General features: G+C 38.6%; 1 long non-coding RNA gene across 3 annotated transcripts; it reads right to left on the bottom strand.

Moving 5' to 3' along the window:
- Nucleotides 1–7,385: 7,385 nt before the first annotated feature.
- LOC139593669 (uncharacterized) lies at nucleotides 7,386–18,040 on the bottom strand. 3 transcript variants are annotated; one of them, XR_011680364.1, is made up of 6 exons: nucleotides 17,616–18,040; nucleotides 15,760–15,879; nucleotides 12,101–12,218; nucleotides 9,582–9,639; nucleotides 8,553–8,701; nucleotides 7,386–7,775 (listed from the first exon to the last, which is right to left on the bottom strand). It is a non-coding gene; the product is annotated as an uncharacterized lncRNA (long non-coding RNA). The 3 variants fall into 3 exon arrangements; XR_011680366.1 differs by lacking the exons at nucleotides 15,760–15,879; nucleotides 17,616–18,040 and adding an exon at nucleotides 15,931–16,043; XR_011680365.1 differs by lacking the exons at nucleotides 15,760–15,879; nucleotides 17,616–18,040 and adding an exon at nucleotides 13,138–13,460.
- Between the last annotated feature and the right edge of the window lie 145 nt (nucleotides 18,041–18,185).

Here is an 18,185-nt window from a genome sequence, read left to right as displayed (position 1 = left end):
ACAGAGAGGCCTAGCTCCAGGTGATTCCATGTGCCATATGTGCTGCATTTCCTGCACACACTAGGAGTTGGGAACAGTATTTCCAGGTTTACAGCAAGTCTGTTTTTCTTGCTTTTTGCCATTTTAAGCCTGCTGTCTCCTGTTATTTATACATTTTATTTAATATGTGCTTTTTCTTTTTTTTCCCCAAATACCAAGGACAACTAAAAACATACAACAGACAGGCACAGCAGGGAAAATGCAAGTATGCACTCAAAGACACGCAGCCAAATTCAGCCCTTTGGAGAATCTGCTCACAGAAGCATGAAATTTTCACAGATGTCTGAGTAGTGCAAGGATAGCATGACTGACATGTTCTGCTGTCTTTGCTATCCAGAATATTTTTGTGGATGGCTCTAGATGTGGGAGGGGCTTCCCTTTCACAGCATTTGAAAATACAAATCCACATAGCCCTTTCCAAAAGAGGAAGGCATACTGAAATTGCTGACCCACATGCCGAGCTTTAGCCTTTCTGAGTGCTCCTACTGGCTTTGAAGGGGCCATTCATATGGAAAGTTACATTATTTAGCAGGGGCTCAGTTGTATGGCCAGATTTTAGGACACATGCCAGCTTTGCTGAGGCACCTCAAACTGATTACCAGCTCTGCCGTGGAGGGGCAGCAATGAACACGGGAGGCACAGACACCGCGGGTTGTGCTGCAGCTGTGCTCCAGAGAGCTCCAACAGCAGTGATGCTGGCACGGCAGGAGAAACAACAGGGAGACAAGACATTCAGGGAACATCTTGGGGCTATTATTAGAGCTGCCATGCAGCACATCTCGACCAGAACACCCTAATGGCAAGGGTAGTTCTCATACACAGACTCCTCATGGAGCAAGCAACCTCACCCAGGTTTGCAGAGGCAGTGAGATGGCAGTAATCAATGGCAGTAATTGTCCTCTCCAGCTAACATTTGGAGTGATGATCGTTTAAACACTGCCAGGAACAATAGAACAATAAGATATATCCCATGCTACAGATTAATCAATTCTCAGATTAATGTGGAAATTAAGAGTCTACAAAAGCAACAAGCAATAGCACACATTTTTCATTTGTTACAAGAACTATGATCCAGATTTTGCCCTCTCCAAACATCTCTATCTCTTTAAAAAAAAAAACCACAATATTTTAAAATAAATTCCATGCATAAGTCTATTTCTAGCAACCAAGTCTACAAAAACAGGGCTCAGTGTCAACAGTGTTGATCCAAAAAACACTTGCAACAAAACAATATACTTAACATCACAACCCAATTTCTATGCTCTGATCAGAAAGACTGTTTTCTGACAACATTCATATAATTAAGTAACAGTGAATCTTTCATTAAATACAAGGGCTGATTCTCATCTCACAAGAACTGATGGCAAATTTGCTGGCTGACATTTGAAAGCAATATATTCTGTTCATATCTAACATATAGAACATGCTAAGTTTGGGATGTGGAGAGGGTCAGTGTGTTTGTTGTTGTTTTGTGTTCTTTTTTTCCCCACAGGAAAAGGATCTGGCAGCATACATCTGTTCCACAGTAAAAACAAAGTATTAATATTATCCAGTAATTCAGCTGCTTCCCAGCCTTTGGGCAAACTTTGGTGAAGAGAGCAGACTCCCTGTGTCATACTTGTTAATCTGTCCGTTTTCTCTTCAGGAGTTTACATGAGAATATGTTTGTTTTCATGCAAGTTAAAGTCTGGTGGGTTTTTTTCAAATAGCTTACCAGAGTAATAACTGGCTGTAAAGCTACATCCTGCACTATGAGTGCTGAGTGTCTGCTTAGTAAAGAAAATGTGGTAAGCCAATATCATAATTGCACAAAATGGAATCCAGACACAATTCCAGATGATTACATTGAATGTTGATCATTGGGGATCTTTCAAATAGTGTAATAAAACCCCACAGCAACACTAGAAAAATTATAAACTTATAAATAAACGAAAACCAATTGCTTTATGTGCTGAACTTGGTTGCCCCCAAAAGATGAGAAAGAGCTTTCTTGTTATAGAAATCTACACTGATGTAGAAAATATACTTTCTGAAATGCCAGATGAAACCCAGAAAATTAATGTTTTCTATTTCTCCTGGGAGACTTTTTGAATTATCAAGGTAGAAACTCAGTAGGAAGCTTTTTAACATGTCAGTTTTATCAATTTTATCTGCCTTTGGAATGAAATTGCTGTCCTTGGCTGCCTTGATTTCAGGCACTCCAGACTCTCCTTTTTGCCAGGTACCAGTCATTCTTTCAGTGTATGAGCACAGGTCAAAAGATGAAGACATGCTTACATTCACTACTCCCAACTTGCAGGTCAGAACAGGGTAAGGGAATGCAACATTTGTACTGCCAGGGAGCTGGAAAGGGCCTTTATATAAATGAAATGCAAGTCTTCAAGTTATGGCCTAGGGGAGACTTAAATAGTGCTGACACGTTTCAGCTGCCCTCCCTGTGAATTCTCAAAGCAAGGACCGAATCCCAAGGTGTTGTCCCAGCAGCCAGGGCTCGGTGCTGGCCCTGCAGCTCCTGCAGGAGAAGACAGCTGTTTCAAGATCCCAGGCAAGAGCTGGGAGTGACTCTGACACAGCCACAGATCCTGAAAGCCAAAGGTTCATTCTTTCAGTTGAATGGATGAAAATCCTTCTTGAAACTAGAACTACAGGTGACCAAAGACATTTCTCTCTCTTAAAGAAAAAGTGAAGCTTGTGAAACGTATTCTGGTATACCTAGTGTTAACTGCCCAACAAGAAATTCTAACACTGTTCAGAGATGATCTACATAATTCAAAATAGAATGTAATATGCTCCTCCTAAAAGAAGTTGTCGTATCTGGTAGATTTTATTACAATTGTTCATGATAAAACACGCTATTTAATTACTAGCATGAAAGTGATTCTAGCATAAGAGAAGAAGGTAAAATGAGACCTCTCTGCCTTTTCAACAGTTAATACACTTGTGCATTAATGTAAAAATACAATGCTTTCTCATATGCATTTTTAATAATGCATTGCATTTTCTTAGATCTGTAGGATGTAATTTCTCTCTTGATGTCCTTGGGTATAATACCTAAAGCAATTTATTTAAATTATATGTTGTGGTCATATATCTAGACTTCCTAAGATATTGGTCAAGAAGAGATTTGTGATTTTGTGCCCAACTTGACAGTCTATAAAATGGCACATGCCTAAGTGCTCAGCTTCTAAAATATACTATCTTTCCTAAGACATTTCATGTTTAACTTCTAAGATAAGACAACTATTTCCAAAGTGCTGAATTAACATTTCTACAATGCTGTGTGCAATCTGGAACTTTACATTTTTTAACCGGACAACCAAATTTCAAAACATTCGTTCTTCAGGTACTGTAATAAAGTAAATGTCAAAATAAGCAAACTTACACAGAACATAAAGACAGAAAACCAAATATTTTTAACAGACAGTGTCAGGTTTTCAATAAAATACAGCACAAGTTAGAGTTCGTGACAAACAGGTATTTTTAGCATGCATCTTAGAATCTACAAACTGTGGAGTTTATATGGCCATTCAATATTTATATGCAATATCAAAGAAGCAACTGAACAAAATGTGAATTTTCCTTACCCTGACTGAAAACTCTTGTACCAGGACAACCATGTCCACTGGGAAAGCAGCATTATTTGGAAAAAGGCCAGATCAGACAGATGGTAGAGAAAAGGGAATCAGTAAAATGTTCAGTGTTGAAAAGTTTCAGTAGCAATGTAACATGCTAAATGATAAAGAAACTGGTCAGTCTCTTCATCTTCTGATATTACTAAAACCAAACAAAGGTATAGCATAAACAAAATATTTTTGAAATTAAATTAATATAAATTAGATAGAAACTAATATAAATTATTATAAATGTAAATATACAAACTAATAAATATAATCATCTGTGCTTTTGAGAACATTATCTGAAATATTCAGTGAAATAAGGTACCAAACAGTAAATTTTTCTCTTTACATGTAATCCAAATATATTCTTGTGTTTTCCAAATAGTATGCAGTGTATTAAAAAACCCATGCCACTTAGCTACCTTGATTTTTAACATTAGTTTTTGGCACTTGGGTAATTTGATTCTTATCATTTTTATGAACTGCATGACCATCACTAAATTTCAAATTAATAACTTTGATTAAAAAATGACAGATTTAGTTCAGTCTGTTTAGTTTAATCAAGTTCAGGTGTATGATCAATAGGCTACTCCCTTCAAGCCACTGCTCTTTATTTGATGTAGTGCTGCTCACAAAAACCCAAGACAGACATGATCTGCTTTCATGTTTCATGCACTGAGCTTAGGGACACCCAGTTCAACTGCCAAAGTAAAGATTTAATCAGATCTAATTAAGCTATTAAACAAATATTCAAGCAAATCTGCTTCTGTTTCAAAGAGCACACAAAATGTTGATGTGGCACCATCATTCAGCCACTTTTACTCCCCAGTTGAATAACTCTGGAACACTGATAATCTGGGAATGAAGCTCTAACTACTACAACTGCATCCATAGTGGTCCTGGAGATAGATGGCAGTGACGAATGCAACAAACACCCGCTGAGACCCTGGGGGCAATCCTGGTGAGCTACAGTGAAACCAGGTATCATTTGCAGACCCTCTGGGCAGTTCAAGGAAAATATTTTAGATAGTCACTCTATTAGGGGTCCTGCAAACATTTTTGTGTCAAACACACGGCACCTATCTGTACATGCTCTCTGTATCTGCTCCTATCCAGCTCAAATACGTGGACAATGTGGATCCCACTGTGCCAGTCATCATGCTATGTAACTATTTTAGTTTGTGCTGCCACAAATAAAGAATTAAATATTAAAGTGGTACCTCTGGTATGAAATCTAGCTTTTGTTGTCAAGATTATTTCCTTGCCCAGTGACATGAAAGTGATCAGTATGCCATTATGTGGATAAAACAATTAAAAAGTTTTTCAGAACTAACTCTGTCATCTTGGACAGCAAAATTACTGCTGCAAGGAGCCACCAGCACATTTGTTTTCATTATAATCAAATGCACCATCCTCATCAAAATGATAATTTGACAGGGATTTTTTTGTTCAACTCATGACAATTTATCCATGTCAGTATTTATTATCTTACTGTCACAAAAGCTCCTGTGCAGACTGTGACTTCATTATCCATACATGAGTTTAAAGCAGTAGTTTGCCTGATAAGAAGTGCCAACCAGTTTATCATTCTGTATTTGCCAAAATTATTTTGTAACAGGTCACTGGGTTTTTCTCTTAGAAAGCAATCTGTATTGAACGTTTTCTTAAAGTATTAGATAGCCAATGCCTCTACTGGATTAGTACAGTTCATTGGAGTACAGTGCTATTGTTTCAATTCAATTCACATCTTGGAATAAGAATTATGGCAAGTTGTAATGAAAACAACTATTAATTCTCAACCATATTTTCTATTTAACACCTCTGTAAATTCTCAGAAGCAATTGCTTTTGTCCACGTATAGGAATATAAGCTGGGAAAAAGTGGATTTATTATTAGCAAAACATCAAAAATAATAAGTGCTGAGTCTTGGCAAAAATCTGAACATTTTACATACTACTCTGAAAAAGTAACAAAGGCACAACAAAATTTACCAACAAGGGTATTGCCATGTAACAATATACAGAAGACCACTTTAGTGATGAGTATTTAATTTATGAGAGAATTGGATTTCTGGTTGCAGTTTGCTCCTTCAAATGTTAAGATATTCTGTCTGTAAAAAGCCTTCTTATATTCTCTGTAGAACATTTTCCTAACTGCCACCAACCCTCAATATGCTCACCTTTGTATGATAATGGTATGTACTTTCTAAACTTGCTTCCATCTCTTCTGTCTGAATTTTTTTCTGAGGTACACCATCTGAGCTGACCTCGAAAGTCAGCAACACTCTTCATGATGCACTGGTCTTTCTTGACTGGGATCTAACATTTTCTTTTATTTCTAATATCTGCCTGCATTTGCAGGGACTCTATGGCTAAATTCCTGTGATTTTGCGCTCCAGTTTCCAGATTTCTGTCAGGCATTTTGTTTCTTGTGCTCCTCTGTCTGCATCTGAAGTCTCTAATCGTACACCTACACTGCAACTTCTTTGGGACTCTGTCTTTGGTTAGTGTTTCCCTCAGCCCCAGATATTACCTCTTTTGACTTCAAAAATAAATCCCTCTAATGTACACATGCCAACACAAAGTACTTCAGTTCCCTAACACCTGCATCTTTCAGTACAAACATTCTCATCCTTTCTCTGACAGCTGTCTCTAGATCACTAGCTGAATATCATTGTGGCTGAAACAGAGCTGTTACTATCCTCACCCTTCTCTCTCTCCAAGTTAACCTTGCACAAGGTCTCCTGTCATAATACAGCCATCCTGCTGATTCCTCAAACAAATAATTCAGATATCTTCAACTTAGACTTCTCTATAGGTCCTCTAATAGCTATATACAATAATTACAGAGCCTTGATGTTTAGTGAAGGAGGTAAAGATTTTCCCAACCATCCATATAGATAAAAGTCTTCTCCAAGCTCTTACCATCTTGGTTTCTTCTAATTTTGCCAGACGTCATCCTGTTGGATGGTCAAATAATAACACATATATCTTAGCTACACTGCTCTTCATGCTCAGGAGGAGATTTTCAGAAATAATTGTGCAGGATCATGTTATCTTCAAATCCTTCCTTCAAACTTTCTTTGTGGGTTGTTTTTTTTGTTTGTTTGGGGTTTTGTTTTTTGTTTTTTTTTTTTGTTTGTTTGTTTGGGTTTTTTTTGTTTTGTGGTGGGTTTTTTTTGGTTTTTTTTTTTTGTTTTGTTTTGTTTTGTTTTGGTTTTTTTTTGTTTTGTTTTTTTTTGTTGGTTTGGTTGGTTGGTTGGTTTGGCTTGTGTATTTTACCACTGTGTCAGTTAAATGCTGAGAAAACTGCTGTGTTATGCTCCCAGATCTGCACTTCCATCGGGTCTTCTGCTTCCTGGTTACACCTACACTGCAAGGTCTTTGGAGCAGGACCAGCTTCTTGTGTTTGTACAGTGCCACCCACAGCAAAACATGATTAGGACTTCTGGAGGACACAGACCAGTCCTGCAAACCACAGCAAAGCATCACTGTGGTAAGAGCAGCTGTCTCTGTCAGCATAACTTTCCTTGCTGCAAAAGGGAGAGAAACCCCAGCAGACCCTTCTTCCCACACTTGTCTGCTGCAGCTCCTCTTAACAAAACAGTGTCTGCTTGACTTGGAGGCAGTTTCTCCAAGGGACCCATGAGTGTCTCACCCTTTGAAGCCTGTCTAGCAACCAACCAGCTCTTTCTTCCTCACCTGAGAAAGAACAAGGTAAAGCTTTAAGAGGCAGGGCAAACAAAAACTGTCAAAACGAGCAGGGTTAGATCCAGAACCTGTTATATTTAAAGGAAATGCTAAATTTACTGTAATGGGCTTTGACAAAAGTCCCCTGTTACAAAGAAAAACAGGCTGAAATGGGCTGAATCATCTCAGTAAGAGGCAGAGCTCTCTTCCAGTCCCACCACTACCTTATCCAGCCATTCCCAGCCACCTGCTGGCAGTTCACACTCCCTCTCCAGGCTGACTTCCTGTAAAACTAACATATTCCAGCTGTTCTGCAGTTCCAGGCCTTAACCCTTGCTTCCCTTTACTAAATACTCACTGTCTTCCTCTGCATCTTTGTTTTTCCAAAGGAATTTTGTGTCATGGTCTTCATGTAACTCTGTGATAAGGCCTGAAAGAAAAGGTGAACTGTTTAGATTGCAGAGTAAAAAAAAATAAAAAGTCCCAAATTGGGATCTTCTTCCTTTGAATTCAAGCGTGGGAATTCTGGAGGGGTGAATAAGATAAAAATAATGATCTCTTCTGGATCTGAACATTTTGCAATCACTTGGTATTTTAATTCTAATGAGAACATAAAAATAAATGATAAACAGGCCTTAAGAATTTCCCTTTCAAATTTATATCTCAGGAACAAAATTATTCCTTGCCACCCAAGTTTTATATATATACTCTTTCCATACTTTTCATATATATGTGGATATAAACGCCCTTATTCTAGTTCTGTAGGGAAACTGCTGCTTTGATAAATGTACAAAAAGCAGATACAGCCTTAGTACTGTTGCTATGTGTTACTGGCCATCATGAGAACAAAGTCATGGAAAAAACCCTACAGTTTCTTTCTAAAAACAAAAGAAAGCCTTATTTTGTTTTCACTAATCTAAACAAAAAAATATTATGAGGATTTCATATGTGTCTTCTTGTCATACTCATAACCAGACACAGTATCAAGCACCATATCTCCCTCTTATTAGGATATGGGTAAATAAGTTCTTACTGTCATTAATTCTTCAAGAAGGTTGCTTTACTTTGTGGCTTTTCAAAATACATTTTCACATCCTCAGGTATTGTGTGTGGCCAGCCATTGTAACTGTTTCAGTTCAAGTGGAATCTGTCAGTAAGTCAAATGCAGGGCCATAATTTAGGGAGATGATGGGGGTAAAATACTCACATTTCTGAAAGAAACCTTTCAGCAGCAGGAGGTCTACAATGACTGCATAGATATGAGGATAACATGGTAGCAGGCATTTAAACCCATCTTGCACTCCAGCTGATCACATATGAAGAGTCGATTCATAGTCTGCATGCTCAATTCATTGTCTGTTTTGTGACAGGACACATTACAAAGTCATTAGCTGATATACCTCATTGCAGGACCAAGGTACTCTCAAATGCTTACACATGGAAAGAAGCACTTGGGGCTGCAGTGAACGTATCCATGAGGGATTGCATTGATGTGCACCTTACTGGAGGGAGGTATTTACACGAGGCAAGCCAGCTGTCAAAAGGAGAAAGCTGATTCAGTGCTCTCTATAAGGACTTCAGACATTTTGAGAAACAGCCTCATTTACAAGGAACAACAAGGTTTTGGTGATCAGCAGACATCCTAACAGGAGGCTAAAGTGCACTTGGGCCTACATCTGAACTTTCATGTAGTTGAGTCCTTATCAATCAATAAAGTAAAAATTATTGGAATAACAGTTTTTACTACAGAGAAATAAAGCAACAAAATTCATTTAAATTCTAACTTTTAAAAATTGTATACAGTGATAGATATCTACATTCTCAATCTTTAGAAGTATTTTTAATTATATATTACTTGTAAGGGAATCAGAAACTCTAGAGCATGAAAAGCAATTACAGCATTGTATATCCATAGGAAGTACTTCAACAGGTAGATATAGAGAAAGAAGAATAAAATGTATTACCCTAAAGCATGCAGAAATTGGTTCAGAAATGTTTCAAAATTCTGCAATTGAATTTTGAAGGCAAATATGGGAAATCCTATGCAAACAACAAAAAAATCCTGTGGATGAGGACTAATCTTCTCTACTGAGCCTATATCCATTGGATTTTCTCTGCCCTTAAGAAAACTAAACAATGAGATATGGAATATAATTTGGATGTTTATTTCTAGATCAAATATAAATTACTCCTTTGTTCCCTTTGCCTTTTGTAATTTGCGGGGTTTAGATCTTACCTCTTAAGTTTTCTAAATTCAGGGTCCATCTGAAATTTTTCACTATGATAGGAGCACCCTGTGAAAGAAGAGAGGCAGTGGTGTCTATCAACCCAGAACACAACTGACTTTCAAGACAGCTAAGATGGCAGTCGCAAGAGGTTTGGTTTATGCTTCATTTGAAGATGCTAAAATTATATGTCTGAAGAGTGGAAATTTGAGAAGAATTGATTTTAACTCTGAGTTACAAATCACTCCAATTTATTTTTATATTTGACGCTTTAGGGAGACTTATAGGGAAAATGAAAACACAAGTTTCCTACTTAAGCTTCTTTTTCTATAAAGTGGTATGCCAGTAAAATAGCCTTCAATTGCCACACCTCTAAATGACTGCCAGAGATCCAAGGCATGGAGACACAGGGCAAGAGACATAACTATCTATTTTTTTTGAGTAACTGGTGACCTTACTCTAACCTGTGTCTTTGTCAGTGATTATATCCTTCTACTATAATGTACAACAATGACATTTAACAGATTTGCTACAGCCAGCTCTTGCTAAGCAATGCATCAACCTACCAAAAGCAAAAGCCAATCAGTCTTTACAAGTTGCTAAGAAAGGTGTTTAGAAGTATTTAAAAGACACAATCTCTAAGCTGGCTAGCAATTTTCTGAAGATACTTTCTAACTTCTTTCTTACTCAGATAGCTTCAAATGGTGATTTGGGCAGCTGGAACCTGGGGGCATATTTGCTTCATTACATAAAATATTTTGTCAGCTGGAGCTGATTTTTTGTTAGCATACAGATGGACACATAAAACCTTCAAAGACCTTACAAATATATTTTGTTTTAAATGTAAATACCACTCTGGTATCATTAATAGCCAAGCTAGCTTGTTTCTCTTAGCATTCTACACCTTATATGACAATAATCTCAGGGCTTTATTTTGCCTGATATAAATTTTCATTAAGCTTGCAGTGGGCTCTTTCTGTCTTTCCTGACTGATTCAGGTTTAATTGGCCTCTAAGGATAGTAAGCTGTTTGAGGACTCTTTCAGAATCTGTGTTCCTCTGCTTCTTTGCCAAATATTTTTTATTTCATCTAGCAATTTGTTTCTATCAGCTTCTTTTCTCCATTTTTGCTGCCAAAGCTGCTACATTTTTTCTCTTGTAAGGTAAACATTCCCCTCCATCAGTGGCCTTGGAAGAAGCACCGTTTTTTTGGAAGCTCCACCTTTTATTTCAAAGTCCATTATGTTATGTCCCAAAAAGGTTTAGTTGGAAGATTTTTTTTCTACTTGCCTCTACTCCAGTCTAAGTGAATCTCTGTAATAGATGTGTGGGCTGACCATGCCATTTAACTTTTTTCCAGCAAGGCCAAATTGAGTATGAGGAAGTCGGAAGATAATTGAATCTAAGAGACAGGATGAAAAAAATAGAAAACCAAAAACCCTATTATATAAGAAATTCAAAATGATAGACAAAATTACTTTATTTTTCTTTCTAAATAACAACATTCTTTTGGAAAGGAAACATTTTTCCTTCTTTCTATCAGCCTCCATTTCAGCAATATTTTATTTCCATAAAGAGTACTGAAGCTATTATTTGCTTGCTGTACCTTTAATTGTGCTTTTATAGTTTCAGAAACAGTCCCATTCTGCAACAGTAATTAGCAGATCTCTAAGCTGGTAGCTCACAGTTTTTGGGCTGCCTTTGTAGCCAGTACTCCTCTTCTCCTCAATGCAGCTTTATTTATTTAACAGATTTCAAGCCATAACTTTTGTAGCAGTCAAAGCCATCTCTTTTTTCATAGGTGGGCACAACTTTCAAATTAATGGCCATTTTATACAGCTGAATACTTAGAGAGCCAAGCTTGGCCTGAGATGGAGTCTGATTTTTCAGAATGACACTTGGTTTTTCAGTAGAGCAAACCCCAAATTCTGAACCATGATATTGTCAAATATGGTCACATGCTCATGTCACATTCTGATGTTCAAAAGTCTTTTAAAATGGAAGGACAACTGCTCCAGAATTTGGAGTTCTGGATGGTAACAGCAGAAATTCTATCAAAAGGAATCTAGCAAAAGTCAGTAATGCACTGTACAAAGTTTTTTATGTGTAAGAACTAATAATTGCTCAGAAAGGCTAAAACAACTCTTTATACTTTCTACAACAGGGAGAGACAAAAGACAGGACTCTTGAGAGATAAAAGTTAGGGAAAATAAATAATAGGGAAGAGATAGAGAAATAAAATATTAAGACAGAGAGATGACTGTCAGAAACAGTGTGCTTCTGATCCAAATGTGACAGATTCTTCCATTAAAGCAGCTGCCTCAAATTAATAAACACCCTGAATGAAATTCTGCATCCTGTAAACATCCAGGGGGATAAAATTCAACCACAATCCTGAGATTAAATGAAGTAACTGTATAGATGTTTAAGATTGCCATTAGCATGCCTTCTGTAGTCCTTCTTGAAATGAAAAGAATGAGAGAGAATAGAACTAAAAAGTTTAACAGTTTCATGCAAGTATTTATGCTTACCTGGCTGAAGAGAATCAGGAAAGTTTGTACTCCTAGCTCAGGTTTGTAGCTTGTCTTGGACCTTTCCATTTTTCTTCCTTAGCACATACAAAACTTCCATGCTTCAATAAATAGGGATCTGAGTTAACAAGCAATGATAAACAACAAAGCCCCACATTACCTCACAATCCTCAAATACATTTTGAAGTCTTGGGATTGTAAATTCATATTTCATTTGCCTGCTATGCACAAGTAATCTGCACACACTAAATGGACATTTCAAAAAGTGTGCTGTCAAACAGAAACTAAATGAGAAAAGAATAGAAAAGTTTTGGCCTCTGTGGCATTTTCCAGTTATGCTACTTCAAGTGTTCCTCAGATTAAGCACAGGTTAAAACATACTCAAAGAGAAATGTCAGTTTAAATTGCAGGGATCACTAATACATACTGAACACTGCACTTGAAAAACAAATCACATTTTGCATGCACACACCAGTCTTTAAACATTCAGATTGCAAACTGTTTATATTTGACATGCCAAGTCGGGGGGAGGGTTGGTGGTAATTTTTTAATAACTTAGGTTACTAATAATTTTTTTAAAATTGTTGTAATCCTTCACAACTGCTTACATGCTCTGGTTCTGAAATCTACAATCTTCTTACAATGTTTGGTGCTCAATTTCAAAACTAGTCTGTTTCTAAAGTATGAGAAAAGTCATGAACATTGAGTGAAAATTTAGAGCTCTCACTCAAAATAATAAGACTGTTTCACCTGACTTACTTTTTGTGGTGTAATGCTGAACCAAGCTTTAATGTGGCAAACCCTTTATGACTTTTGCTATAAAATATTTCAAAATGAAAAGATATAACTTGTGTTTAAGCAATAAATTATCCACAAATTTCTAAACTTAATTAGATATTTTCATAGAAGTGAGACTTTTCTCTACTTGTATAGGCTTTATTGCAGGAGATTATACAGATGGAATAATGCAGTCTTGAATAAATTTTGAAACCGATGCAATGACTGGACAAGAGAAATTAACAAACAGCTTTTTTTACCTTAACATTCCCAGATGTAAAGATCCCTTGAAGTGACAACAGGCCAGTTAATTCTGCCCCCTTTTTACACATTCAGCATTCCAGAACAGGGTGCTCAGTTTGTTTTTTCACCCACAGTCTCACCCATAAGCAGGACAGAACAAAGTTTTGACCATTTCTACCGCAAAGCTCTCTGCCTTCCAGAAACAGACAGGAAACATCTGTTGCTCTTGCATGAGGAGGCAAGAGGAACAAAGAGGCTTCTAAGAAATTTGTAGAGCTGCAGAAGAGACAAGCGTTAAAGGAGGCTGAAAACGAAGGCAGTGAAGGGATTAACACTGGAAGGTGACAGCTCACCTCCCTTACTCTGCTGGCCACGTTTTGAGCTGACCATGATTTTCCCACTCACTAGTGTTCAGTATTGTATGTGTTCTGAACAGGAAAACTGTAAAATTTGCCACATCCTTCAATCCTCGTGCATTTGAAATATTTTTATACCTACTTCTACCTCTGAAGATTGTTAAGACTTTCAGGGAAGCTGGGAAACACCCCTCACTCCAAATTTCTGACAAGCAAATACAAAATTGTCCCATAAAGAGCTAATTAGCGCAACTGAAAATTGAACTATTTTAATTCTTCAGGTAAATACTGACTGGGGAGGTATTTTTTTTTTTTAAGAAATGCATGGAAAGACCCAAAATTACATTAAGAATTCATATAGTTTTAAAAGGTGTGTTTTTTACAGGAAAAAAAAAAAACTTGAATAGCTCCTTTGGAAGCTATTAAATAATTATGTGTTTAGGACACATTACATGTAGTAAAAACAGCAGTAAAAACAATAAAAATGTACATGGAAAAATTATTATTAGATCCCATTACCTCAGATGGCAGCGTTGGCACAAATATCCCCACACAGAGCTCGGGATGTACATCAGGAACACGAGGCTGTGACACCTATGGCTGCCTATGGCACTGCCTCACGTCTCACTGGCATGGCAGCACGCCGGCCAAGCACCACTAAAAACAAAGGCTGCCGATGCCACACGGTCACACCTCTGCCCATGCCTGCTCCTGATTGTCCCTTTCCTTCTCAGCAGGACCTGGGCAGCCCTTGGGATGCTCCCCAAAAGCCAAAATGTTACTCAAGCTGTGCTCCATGTGCTGTTTGTGTGCACAGGCCTGTGGTAGCCGCAGAACTGAGGGGCCGAGAGGTCTGTGGGGCCATGGGGTCTGATGGGCTGTGGGGTCTGATGGGCCGTGAGGCCCTGGGGTCTGATGGGCCGTGGGGTCTGTGGGGCTGTGAGGCCATGGGGTCTGTGGGGCTGTGCTGCCATGGGTGGGGTCTGTGGGGCCAAGGCATCTGAGGGGCCTGTTGGCCCTGCGCCCACCACCAGCGTCCTCTGGGGCCTGGAGCGTGCCAGGGCGGCTGCCAGGGCCCTCACCACAGCAGGGAAACAAGGCCTGGGTAACTGGGAAATGACCTTTTCCTCAGACAATAAATAAAACCAACGTGCAAAAGAGCCACAGAAGTGAAGACGCAAGCAAGCCTGATGCTGCCCCAGGCCCAATCCATTCTCCTGTACTTAGTTCCTAAGATAGACACAATATCCTTGTACCCCAAATGAAAGGATTGAGCCAAAACGTGGCTGAAGCAGCACAAGTTCAAGCTTCAATGCATATCTGGTTTTCTCCATCATAAATCACCTAGAGTAGTGCACATTTCCAGGTACAAGTTTCCTTAGTCTGCAAGAAATAAGGCATATTATGGTAAATCTCAGTCTAGCATGTGGGCTTCTGCTGGGATTATGGTATCCATGACCTAGCAGGAAAATTACAAGACAGACAAGTGCACAGGTCAGTAAAGAACCAAAAGCCAGTAAGGACTGCTATGAAAGCATCATGAATGTCAAAAAGCTTTATGCAGCTCTCAATTTTTTGAGTGCCCTTTCCTTGCTTTATTGCATCTTATCTGACTCATCAACAGCCCCCCCCAAATGGCTGCAGTCACACTTGTGTGCAACTCATATTCCAGAAGGTTTCGCTGAAATACCAGGGATTAGGATCCATAAACCATATTAACTTTTATGATTGTTTGTCTCCACTGTGTTCTGCAACCCTACTCCAAGTAACTTATCCAATCCATCTGTTCCTACCTCTTTCCCACCATCCTCATTTTGTCCCCATGTTCACAAATCTTCCTACCAGCCCACAAGAGCACTCTTTTCTAACCTGCTTGTTCGGTGTCTGGAGAAGCTGCTTTTTACCCAGTCACATACCTCAGGTTGTCTTATGCTGCACCCCCATGCTGCTCTTGAAAAGTGTGACAGCCCTGTGTCTATCTGTTTCAAGCACACTTGCATATTACATGTTTCTTTATGCAAGGCTACAACTGAGGTCCCAACAGGAAGCCAATGTTTACATACTAAGGGATACAGCTGTGCCAGATTAGCTTGTGCTCAACACCTCAGAAATAGGCAAAGAGTACAACAGAAATAGCAGAAGCTCAGAAAAGTGGAAGGTCCCAATGCAGGTTGCAGCCAAGCTAACAATGTAAGACCTGGCTACCACTCTTTCAGAGCCATCATTTTCACCACCAAACGCTCCAGCAGTTACATTTGTAGTACTAGAATCACAGTCCAGTACCTTCTAGAGTGAAGAATGGCTGACAGAATTAAACTCTCCAAAACCACAATGGCAGAAGCAGTAAGATCTTTTTGTATTCTACTACTTTCTTGAGGTACTGATAATGATTCATGCAATGGCCTAGACAGAAATCAAGAATCATTTTAAGCAGTAAATGTAGAGCAGTCCCACCTAATATCATAATGATGCCTCCACCACAGGGTAATCACATGAACAGAATCCCATTGATTTTCCCTGCAAATCTGATGTTTTCCTTCTGTTACATTCCCTGCTGTTTGTCTGTCAAATCAAAACAAGTCCTGATGGAAGAAAAACATCCAGTTAGGAAGCAACTGTGATGAAGTAGCCATTTGTGGTGTTTGTGCATAAATGATAAATAAAATTCTGTGCATACTTTACATAGAAGAGTAGGTTCCATAGAAACATAGAAGTTAAGAATGTGTGTAGGTGGGTTACCCAGTATATGTGAGTCAGGGACTCCTTTAGATAACGTGAAATTTCAGTGATATTTAGTCCATGTCTGGTACCCAACTCAACCATCTCTCTGATGGTTCTTTTCTTGTCAGGGGCCCACGAGACTCTTACCTGAAAGACCTTTACAAAGAAAGGTGTGTTGGATTTTGTGATACCACTTATGAACTCATTTTTGCTGTTTGAAAATTATTTGCTATGGCAATCTGTCATCCTATAATCCTTGTAAAGGTATTGCTCTTCAACAAATTTTGTGGAAAATGCAGCTATGTTGCAAGGTATATACAGAAGTAAATTTTGTTATATCTGTAGGCAGGCCAGGAGCATGGTCAAGATTTGAACTTTTGGAGGCTGTAAGAAAAGTGGTGCTCAAGCAACAAATAGTTCTAAATCTTGCCTTTGGAACCATTTCCTGGTGGTGTCCATCTCATGTTGAGCTCAAAATCTGTCTAACTGAGTCTTCTGACAGAAGAGAAGGCATAGCTGGGGAGGGAAGGTTATTTGCTTGCAGGTAATTTCCATAGCATTTTCTGCCAACTCCACAATAATAAGGCTTGAGAAGGGTACCAACTGGTCCAAATAAAGGCTTGTACAGTGTCAAGATGCCAAATGAGCTCTGGAATTACAGACACACTGTTTTGAGTCAGAAATGGCTTTCTTTTCCCTTAGTTCCAAGATGAAAGAAGGAATTATATGTAAAATGGCTTGTAAAAAATGCTTCCTTTTGATACAATCTTTTAGAATCTAGAGCACAGAACAACCTGATGCCAACCACTAGTACTCCTGTTGTGAAAAATGGCTCTATTCCTGTCTAGTTAAGTCAGCCATGTCATCTTCTGCCCTTTTTTACAGTACATGCTCTACACACCTGGTGTTAATGGTAGTGGTAAAAATCTGGAGGAAAGACAGCCGGCTGCTCATTAGTTCTTCACTTAAACAAGCCAAGAACCACTCTTGACAGGTGACTATTAAGTCCATTCCTTCATTCCCCAACACCCAGAACAACTTTGAGAGAACATATCAGAGCTTTCCTGAAGCCATTGGCAAAGCTTATCTTCTTGATTCCAGCTGTTCAAAATGCCTAAAACTAAGGCCTGATATTTCTTTTTCAGACAAGCCCAAAAACGTGCTCGGCAGAGTCCCTTGCCAGAAGAAAATCTTCATAATCAGACCAGAAATCTGGCTCCTTACAAGCCTTTCAGTGATGATGATACAGTCCTTAGTCATACTGCTCCTTGACCTGGTAATTAACAATTATTAAAAGCTCTTGTTTTCTGCAAGAATTAGTGTTAGTTTGCAACTTGCAAAGATCAAACCATTAGTTCATTCAGGAATGAACACAATACTGAGATTATAGCAAGTGTATGTACAGGCCTTGTACTTACTGAAAGTTGAATCACTGAAATTGGTAATACAGGATGCTCTCAAACTCATGCTCTCTTGCAGACCCAGTTTTAAGATCTTCTTATTTAGTGATTGCAGAAGACTGTAAGAGATAAAACCAACCAAGGATCTAAAGGCTACCTTACCAAGAAACCATACAAAGCGAGAAGCCCGACATGAAAATAAGTATGTAAAATGTCAGACTGTACCAGTAAGAAGCAAGAAGCAAATCAAGCAACCATTGTCAGGAACCCATGAAGAACTGGAAAGCATTCTACAAAATGCATACTTTTGTCTTGGTATCACATGAATGCCTGGAGAACCAGAAAAGAGGCCATGAGGTAGCAACAATCCTAGATACACCAAAGATCTTGAGCTCGTGAATCTTTGCCCTAGAGGAGAGCAGGGAGTTATGAGCCATTGGGCCCTTTGGCTGCAGGCTTTCCATGAGACTTCCAGAGTTAGTTCTTCCAAAACATCTACCTTCTGAAGCTTAACAACAACATATCTATGTGCTACCTAAACACTAATGAAAGTAGCTACTTGATGTAGTGAGCATAAAAGCTCTGAGA

This window comes from Agelaius tricolor, unplaced genomic scaffold, assembly GCF_023055355.1.
Source record: "Agelaius tricolor isolate 1412-34295 unplaced genomic scaffold, bAgeTri1.0.p SCAF_10, whole genome shotgun sequence".
NCBI lineage: Eukaryota > Metazoa > Chordata > Aves > Passeriformes > Icteridae > Agelaius > Agelaius tricolor.
Note: the sequence above shows the minus strand (reverse complement) of the source record. Positions and strands in the feature narration are given on the sequence as shown.